Raw genomic sequence first — 9,449 nt, forward strand, 5'->3', positions numbered from 1 at the left:
ATTTATTTTTCTTCTTCTTTCTTTCCTCTCTGTCTTTATTAAGTCTAGATAATCTGCTATTTATAAATTTGGAAAGATAAACACAAGTTTGGGGAATAATTTAAGAAGTTACACTTATCATACCCTGTATATATACACTGTAACCACCTGCAGATATCTGCCACATTCCCACGATTAAGATCATGATACAGATAGCTGCATAAATATACAAAGGAAGTTCAAAACTTTCAGGTCTCCCAAGATCCAAATTTTGTTTATTCACACGGCATACAGTTTAGTCTCACATTAAGAGGTTATCTTCAGATAACATGTATAGTTTTTGTATACAGATATAGGGTCAATCCATGCCAAATCAACAGATTTTTGGGTCGATTCCACGTCGACCCTCTCAGAATCGGCTGAAATTGTCTTGCCATATGTCTCAAAGGATGAAATTGGGCAAAAAAACTTTGGAAAACTTTTTGGTTGCTAGGATACGGCCCCGCCTAGCAACCAAATCCAGATTGCATTTTAAGAGGCCTAAATTTGTGTCAAGTTTGGAGGCATCTTTTGCATAAATGTAAAGTATTTTATGTCTGATATTGCAGATATTGTGGAAGACATGTGACCAGTCTTCAAATTTAGCTAAGTTTGAGGAAAATTTACAGTCTCAATTTTTCGTAACAAGTAATTAAAATTGCAGAAAATGAGATAGGGGCCTTTTCTGGCCCTACTTTGAGTGTGTTCTATATTCACAAGCAAAGGCATGTTTGAGTTTTAATTTGCATAGATCTAGGATCCTTGTCCAGTGGTAGTTTTACGGGAAAAGTGCAAAAAAAAAGTCAAGCGGGTCGTACGTTTTACGAACAGCGCCCTCAAATTTAAGAAATCTCACTTCTGGCCCTAATTGGGGGTCCAATTTGGGCCTGTGGGTAAATTTAAATTTTTCTTTAAATACCATTTTTCAGGAGTGTATTGACCCTGTTTTTAAAAACTCAAGTGTATTTTGTGTTATCTACTCAAATTTACGACTCGAAAATTGCGAAAATCACTTGGTTCATGCATGAAAATGCTTGCACAAGCCAATTTGAGTAATTCAAATGACAACAACTTCTCAGCATTAGAATACAGGTGCTTAACAATTCAGAGGGTGGTTCACTAGCATAAGGACTACAAATAAACTGCATTTTCAGGGTCATACTGTATGCCCAATGATGCCTGTGAACAGCACCCTCAAAAATCACATTTTCCAATATTTTGGGCTATTTTGGGCATTTCAAGGTCAAATTTGGTCACAATTAAAAGGTTTTTTTTGTATTTTCAATACAAAACCAGGAAGATATGTATAGTTATGATGCAAAGAATGAGCTAAAACATCTATTTTATTAGTTATGGCACCTTATATTATTTTTTATTATTTTACTTATTTTATTTATAAGTAATGGCACCAACGACCCCCGTTTTGATACAATTACAATATGGCATGATAAACACAGGTCAGTCTACTGTACGTGGCAATACACACCTCCAACAAAAACAACAAGGGTCTTTTACTCAATATGATGCATCCACACACCAAGTATGAGAATTGAGAAGTACCCACAATCCCATCGTTAGATATCATATACAAAGAATTTTCAGAGTTTGACCTCTGACCTCAAATGAGATTGAAAAGTCTCACAAGCAACATGATCCTTGTACTCAATATGGCAAAGCCATATACCATGTATGGAAAATATCCATGATTTCTACCATGAGAAATCACATCCCACCTGCCCACCCCCAAAAAGGAAATGTTACAATGCTGTGGAATATGGTTGCTAATGTGAGGGTTAGCTCCGCTTCATTGGTACTATAAGCTTCTTGGTGATATGGGCTGGAAGCCATTAGCACACAAGGACAAGGACCATTGCAACCCAAATTTTCTCCTGAAAGCTGATGAAACCAGTGGCAGAGGGGGCGGATGCCCTCCTGACGGACTTACTGTAAATGGACTGATGGCGTCCCCCTTTTCAGCTTTTTACCACTTTTTACTTATTGGCGATTATTGACTTTTTTATTGCGCTCTCAAATACCTACTGACATTTGTCACACTTTGTTGGTGTAATATTCTGACAAATTGGCGATGACACCTATTTATTTTTCGTTTATCTGCAAATTAGCAAGGCCCGGAAAGGGTCATTTCCGGCGATCTAGGGAGTATCTCTACTCAAAAAATGTCTGTATGCTCCGCGCCAACCTGTGGTGGCGCTCCGCTTAGATAGTGTCGAAAGCGCCCCTACTGACCATTCTCGCCCCCCTGACCAATACCCCTAGCTCCGCCACTGGATGAAACCAGAACAGTGTAGCCCAGGCCTCCCCCCTCCCACCCCGCCTCAATGTGCAAAACGATTATCTTTGTGTTGTTCTGAGTTATTATGATACTAACATGATATTATCAACAGACAGAGTCTTGAAGACAGCAGCCGACTTGAGATCAATTCTTAATACATTTTGGCTGACTTTATCATTGATCATTATGTGATGCCTGTATATGTATGCACACTAAACTGCAATGGAGTACACATATAAGAGTCGAGAGGATTGAATGTGATTTCGACCCTTTTAGAAATGAGTTGGAGACACAGGGTGACTAACACTACAAGGGCTGCCACTGTAGTTTGTAGAAGTTAACAAGCATGTACATAGGTTACAGCTTATTTAGCGTTTCACCCCTATGGTGACCTTTGACATGGTCATCATACAGTAGGTGCGTGTCTTTGTCTGGTGAAAGTTTGTTGGTTAACACTTTGAGGTTGGTTATCTGTTCATTACATGAATTGGATCATATTTGGGTTGTTCTTGTTTTTTACCTGTGTTTGTATGTGTTGGAAGGTTCTGGACAAGATAAGGCACAACAAACACTTGTCATTCATATTTCATTGTTTTATGTTATGGTTTCAGCTTGTCTATATTCCTTTACAACGTAGGTTTCTCACAAATACTGAGTTTGGATCATGCTCTACCGGGCTAAAACTTTCACCTCTTCTACAGCTCAACGTCTCAATGGTCAATGGTTGGACTGGCGAGGATTAAAGACTCTGCAACTTTATTTTGTCGTGACTCGTGACGTAGTTTTCAAGACATCAGCTAGGTTACCATGGCAGGTAGGACATGTGACAGTTGAAGACATAACAGTCAGTATCCATTAGGAATGCACCGGATAACCGGTCCGGCCGGACTATCCGGCCGGATAGTGAGCAATTATCCGGTTCCGGTTCCGGCCGGATATTTTTCAAAATCTGGCCTGAATTATTCCTTAAAAAGGTGTTGGTATTAACTTAAATCAATGTAAACTATTTCCAAAAATTAATAAAAACATTCAAAGTAAGGAAAAATTAGGTTTAACATGTTTAATTTAATTTTCTCAATGGTTTGTCCCACTGTTTCTAAAGATCAACCAAAATAATACTCCTTGTTTCTTACTTCTACTTCTTATTAATGATTTTCTTTTGTGTAATGAAAAAAATCCGGTTCGGGCCGGATTTTATCCGGCCGGATTTCATGAACTATCCGGCAAAATCCGGTTCCGGCCGGATCCAAAAATTCGGATCCGGTGCATCCCTAGTTTCCATGCACAGAGTAGGGAAAGTGACAATTTGTTTTTGACTATATATGTGTGTGTGCAAGCTCAATGGAGCAATTAATTGTGCTACCTATGCAAACACTCAACAATTATGTTTGCTCATACAGGTAGGTGTCCTGCACTGCAAACCAAACCTACAGAATATTTCCCAAAGACAGCTCTCAAGTTTTTTGTCTTTTTTCGAACTAGCTAAATAGCGTGCAGCGTTAAAAGGTCGTGCAAATCAGGAGGGGTCATGTGACTTCTAGATTGTGCATGCGATTCCTCTGTTTCTAGAACCAAAGAGCAAATAAATATATGACTATATATATATATATATATATACATATATATATATATATATATATATATTTATATATATATATATGTATATATATATATATATATACGTATATATACATATATATCTCCCAAACAGTCAAAGTCAAATGATAATTTAAACGGTTTGAAACGTTTGTCCATCGGTTGGTTCGTAGCACAGATTGTTCAGCGTTCAAAGTTTAGGAGTTTTGTCCTTGGTTAAATGATATTTTACCTGTGTACATTAATCTGAGCACTAGTATATATTAAGACTTGCTCTTCTGTATAAAGCAATTTGGCAATTTTGCATATTTACTATGTGATACTGGATTAAAAAAAATGGTTCACCGTCTCCATTGTTGATCACAGAGTTAAATAAAGGAAGGGCAATTTGGGTTTTCATTCTCCTTAGTTGTCAAGTTAAAGGAACATCTGATCTGACCATGTAAATACATATATGTCACCAAAACAGAACTAGTATTGTTCGATACAGGTGGCAAAAGCCTACATTGGAATTTCGACCTTCCTTACCGGTTTCGAACCTCTGGACATACAATCAGCGTCCATGGCCTAGTGTTTATATGGGTGTCCGCATATAAAGCGGGAGGCCCGGGTTCGAATCCCGGTGGAGGCTGGAAGTTTTGTGACTGTTCTAGATTTTCCAACTCACTACAATTTCAATTATATATACGCTGTACCATTAAGTTACGTAAAGTTATCTGTACATGATGATGACAAGTTTTATAAGCCACCGACTTCGCCGGAATTTACACAAAACCTGCATTCCGCTAATATTCTATGGAGTTCACTGTTGACTGTACACACGACCTCCAATGACAATAGACATTCCAGCAACTGGTATCAGTGACAACACCCTATTGTCAGGATGAACACCCTTCTCTACCAACAGGTGTTAAAAGACATAAAGGAGTTTCAGTCACTTTAGGATCTAGTTACACCAAAACTTTGACAATTTACTCCAGTGGGTGGATTGGTTCATCTCTTTAAGAAATTAGAATTGTAAAAGAGGGCTCGCTGACTACATAGTGATTGGTTACTTACGTAGGATGGCACTTCTCACCCACTTTCCTCTTTATTTTACTCTCTTTTTTTTTTTTTTGGGGGGGGGGGGTTCTGTGTTTTTTTTTCTTTCTTTTTTTGGGAAAACTTCTCTTCATGTGTTAGTTCTGCAAGATTCGCCCTCTGGTATAATTGAAAAACAAAACAGCATTCCTACAGTAGAGGTGGAAAAAGGGAAGACTAAACAGCCCGTGACAGCTATAGCAGGTACCTTTACTTACCCTCTAGTGTACCCCTTCTTACCCTCTGTGTACCCCCTGCATTACCCTTATAGTGAGGTTCATGTGCACTATGACGAGAGCATCTGTCTACATGGATGTTTTATTGTAGCATGATGGGTCTAACGATGACACAGTTACAGTACTGTACAAATATTAAATATCACGAAAGTGATTCATACTTGATACAGTATTTGGTTTCTTGACTATGTAGATACATATTGCTGTCTGTTTAGGGAAAACATGGTGTTTTTCCATCTGATGATATTGGTTGCCTTGGGACAGTCTATACAGTAGCTATCTGTCGTCATATTTTTGCTTTTTTTTTCCAAAGAAAAAAGGAAGCTAATTAAATTTCTTCCATTTGAGCCAAACGCTCCATGGTACATGAATCTTTTCTGATATTAGGCTTATCCTGTATCCTGGGCGGGAATTATCCTATCTGGGTAGGCCTATCCTGTCTGGGCAGGAATATCCTGTTTGATGGGGGCCTATCCTGTCTGGGAAGGCCTATCTTGTTTGATGGGGGCCAATCCTGTTTGGGGGCCTATCCTGTCTGGGTAGGCCTATCCTGTCTGGGCTGGCATATCCTGTTTGATGGGGGCCAATCCTGTTTGGGGGCCTATCCTGTTTGGGTAGACCTATCCTGTCTGGGCAGGCATATCCTGTTTGATGGGGGCCAATCCTGTTTGGGGGCCTATCCTGTTTGGGTAGACCTATCCTGTCTGGGCAGGCATATCCTGTTTGATGGGGGCCAATCCTGTTTGGGGGCCTATCCTGTCTGGGTAGGCCTATCCTGTCTGGGCAGGCATATCCTGTTTGATGGGAGCCAATCCTGTTTGGAGGCCTATCCTGTTTGGGTAGACCTATCCTGTTTGATGGGGGCCTTTCCTGTCTGGGTAGGCATATCCTGTTTGGGTAGACCTATCCTGTTTGATGGGGGCCTATCCTGTCTGGGTAGGCCTATCCTGTCTGGGCAGGCATATCCTGTCTGGGCAGTCAGTAAATGATGCAAGTTTTTGTCCTCCCCGATTCGGACTTGATCAATATTTTTAGAACGTGCATGAGCTGGTGATTTTTAAGGGAGTGTAGCCAGATTGCCCTTAATTCTAAAAACATGGGCAACAATCCAAAATTGGACACAATGTATTAAAATGGTGGGGCTAACATTTTTTGCAAGGGAAATATACTTCCAAGTACAGTGTCTATATATATTAGATAAAGTTTACTTTAAACGTTTTTGTCAATTATCCATGTACGCATGCGACTCTACATACAAATCTTGTCAGATAATATGAATTTAAAATGGTAAGATTGAACAGTTACTGTACTACTGTACCATTATTTGACCATAACTTTAAGAATAAACTATATATTTATGTACAGTACTGGATGCATTTTTGTTAGAAATACATGATAAAGTCATGGCAAAATTTTAACTAGTCCGGCGGGTCCTGTCCTTCAGGCCGATCAAAGTTTTGCTTGGAAAATCAGCTTTGGTGGTCATCTGAGAGACAACTAATTGTTTGCATCAAATTCTGATTAATTTTGTAGCTAAAATACCATAAACAAGGGTAAAATGAGTATATTTTGGCACTGTAGTACCCTAAAATTGTCAACTTGGAAACAGTTGATGTTTGACAACCCCCCCCCCCCCCCACACAAAAACAAAATTACTGGCCCAAATTTGGTGTTCATCTCTCCAACAGTGTATATATATATTGTTTATTCTTTATTATTTTGCAACCAAAGTTGCTGATTTTGGACAACCAAAAAATTTCCTAAACTGAAAAGTTGCCATGTTAGTACATGTACAGTATAGTAAGATGGGGTAAAAAAAAACCACAGGGTAGTTGGGGTAAAAAAAAACCACCCCCCAACTACAAGTCGTGAGAAATAGAAAAACATTTTTGTATGGTGTATGTGAAAACCATGGTGCCCAAGTCAATTCTGACATACTTTATTGATTGTTACTATTCTTTTCCATCGGCGTACCGATACTTTTAGCGCCGATTTTTCCCATACTCTAAAAATAGCAAATATTTAAGTTCTGAACACTGTCCTTTAACTTTATCCTGCAAAAATATTAGAACTGATATAGAGGTTTTTGTTTCTTGGTTATGACAACAAGAGGTGTACCTACATGAATCAGTAATGTAATTACCCGCATGATCTGCCAGTTTTCTCGAATGACGTGGGTTTTTTTTACCCCAGGGTTTAGTGTCCGTTTGGGGTAAAAAAAGACCAGTCCTAATTTCCTCCCAAAATGGTTTATATTTATCACAGAATGTTAGAATTGCTATATGATTGACACAGGGAGTACATCTATGCTCCTCTAATTTCTACCAATATAATAATTTACATTTTTATAACTAACTGTTGCCTGTTCTTAACCTAAGTTATTTCTATGTTAGCCTAGTGGTATAGCCTAACACAATATATATCTGCTGTATATGGTTATCTTGTTATTTTTAGAGTCCTAAATTATTCTCTACCCTAAGTCCCAACCCCACAGCTGGATGTGATACTAATATATAGAATAAAACTCATAAAACATGGTCAATAATGTTTTAGGGGGTATTAAACAGTCTTGATAGAATCTTGCTTAGTCTCGGAAGGTGGGGTTTGTTTCCCGGAGTTTATCGTTTGGCAATAGGTTAATTCATGCAGAACTTGATTGAAAATGCCCAAATAAAGCTTTTCTAAAGTGTGCTGAAAATATTTCTGGTGGTTTTGCACATTTTCTTTGGTAGTATGTTGTTTTAACAGTGTGGACTTTTTTTACCCCAGCAGGGTTTTTTTTTACCCCAAAATTGACTAACATCCGGGGTAAAAAAAAACCACCCCTTTTCTGAAATTTCTCCTTTACTCATTGTGATTGAAATTTTTATTATGGCTATTTAGGAAGGTATTTCCACTTGTCAACTGACAATACTAAAATATCTACCTAAGCATCTACCTAACGAGATTTATGTTAAACTTTAAGGAAACGTTTTTTTTTTACCCCGTCTTACTATACCTGTCTCTGTGCATTATAGTTTGCAAATTCACCTGAAAAATACTAATTCTAAGGTACCAAATTGTATATACTGTAAAGTACAATATTATGAACATATTTGGAGTGTAATGCACCCAAATATAAACCACTCTTGTAAATTTACAAAAATAAAGCATTGAAAATCGACTCCTAGTACTAGTACTGTAATCCTAGAATATCAAATCAATTGGCTTTATTTGCCAGAAGGTGCCCTGTGTAATGTTCACCCTCCGTGCATGTATAGTATAAATATTTTATAATATTCCCCAGAATCTCTAGTGATGTGAACTTAGCAGGTGCGTGGAAGCGAAAATTAATGGATGGGAGGGATTTTACTTCCCCTCCCAAAATTGGGGTTTGCTAAAAGAACACAAACTACTGTATACTGTATCATAAGAATATCTAAACCAAATTCTGAGTTTAGGCACAACACCTTTACAATATATGCATTTTGATGACCTGGGAAATTGATGATGAGAGATTAAGGAATAACTTATAACTGATCTGCAATCTCCAGGGTCAAGGTGCCCCAATTCCCCTCAGACAGATGCACACTGGCCTCAGTGTCCTCTGTACCCAAGTCTATCAGACACCATAAATATTGGCTCACACCAACCCCTTCTTAATTTTTAAGATGGAACATTATGCAGTTATGCATGTATATCAATGTGTCCAGAACATGTCTAAAATACGCCTAGGCTGGCTAGGCATATAAAGGGCAGTGCTGCTCCTATACTTAAGTTACAATGTACTAGACTTGTCAATAATACCCATCAATTCAATACAGGCCTACGCTGTACTAAATTTTAATGACGGTGGTGGCGAAAGCAACATCACCTACTGTACATGCTACAGTACAGTCCTTAACTATATGCATGCATGTATGACACTTGTTAGGCACCAAAACAACTCTTAACGAACGTCACAAAAATTATTGTTGGAACTTACCAAATGTCAATGTTATCAATAATATGAATGATGTATATTATTGTTTTGGAATGGTGTTTTCACTGGATTGGTACAGGTCGAACGTTACATACAACCGGTTGTCTCACTGGCCTAGCGAGTCACCTGTTGCAAGTTTCCATTAATGTTAGTTCCACAGTTACAAGTTGTGCGTGAACAGTATGAAATACCCACACAATATGATAAGCATAAAGATAAATGTTCCTCTTCACCTGGTTTTCTTTAATTATTCACAATTGTACTA

At 38.2% G+C, this 9,449-nt stretch overlaps 1 protein-coding gene across 2 annotated transcripts in view; it reads right to left on the minus strand.

The window, feature by feature from the left end:
- The window catches only part of LOC139983395 (recombining binding protein suppressor of hairless-like), a 50,644-nt gene extending 41,317 nt beyond the window's left edge, over positions 1-9,327 (minus strand). For both annotated transcript variants that reach the window (XM_071996933.1, XM_071996934.1), the window contains exon 1: positions 9,188-9,327. The gene's annotated coding sequence lies outside the window, so the exon portion shown is untranslated. The remainder of the gene's footprint in view (positions 1-9,187) is intronic.
- Positions 9,328-9,449: the final 122 nt, after the last annotated feature.

This window comes from Apostichopus japonicus, chromosome 16 (assembly GCF_037975245.1).
Source record: "Apostichopus japonicus isolate 1M-3 chromosome 16, ASM3797524v1, whole genome shotgun sequence".
Lineage (NCBI taxonomy): Eukaryota > Metazoa > Echinodermata > Holothuroidea > Aspidochirotida > Stichopodidae > Apostichopus > Apostichopus japonicus.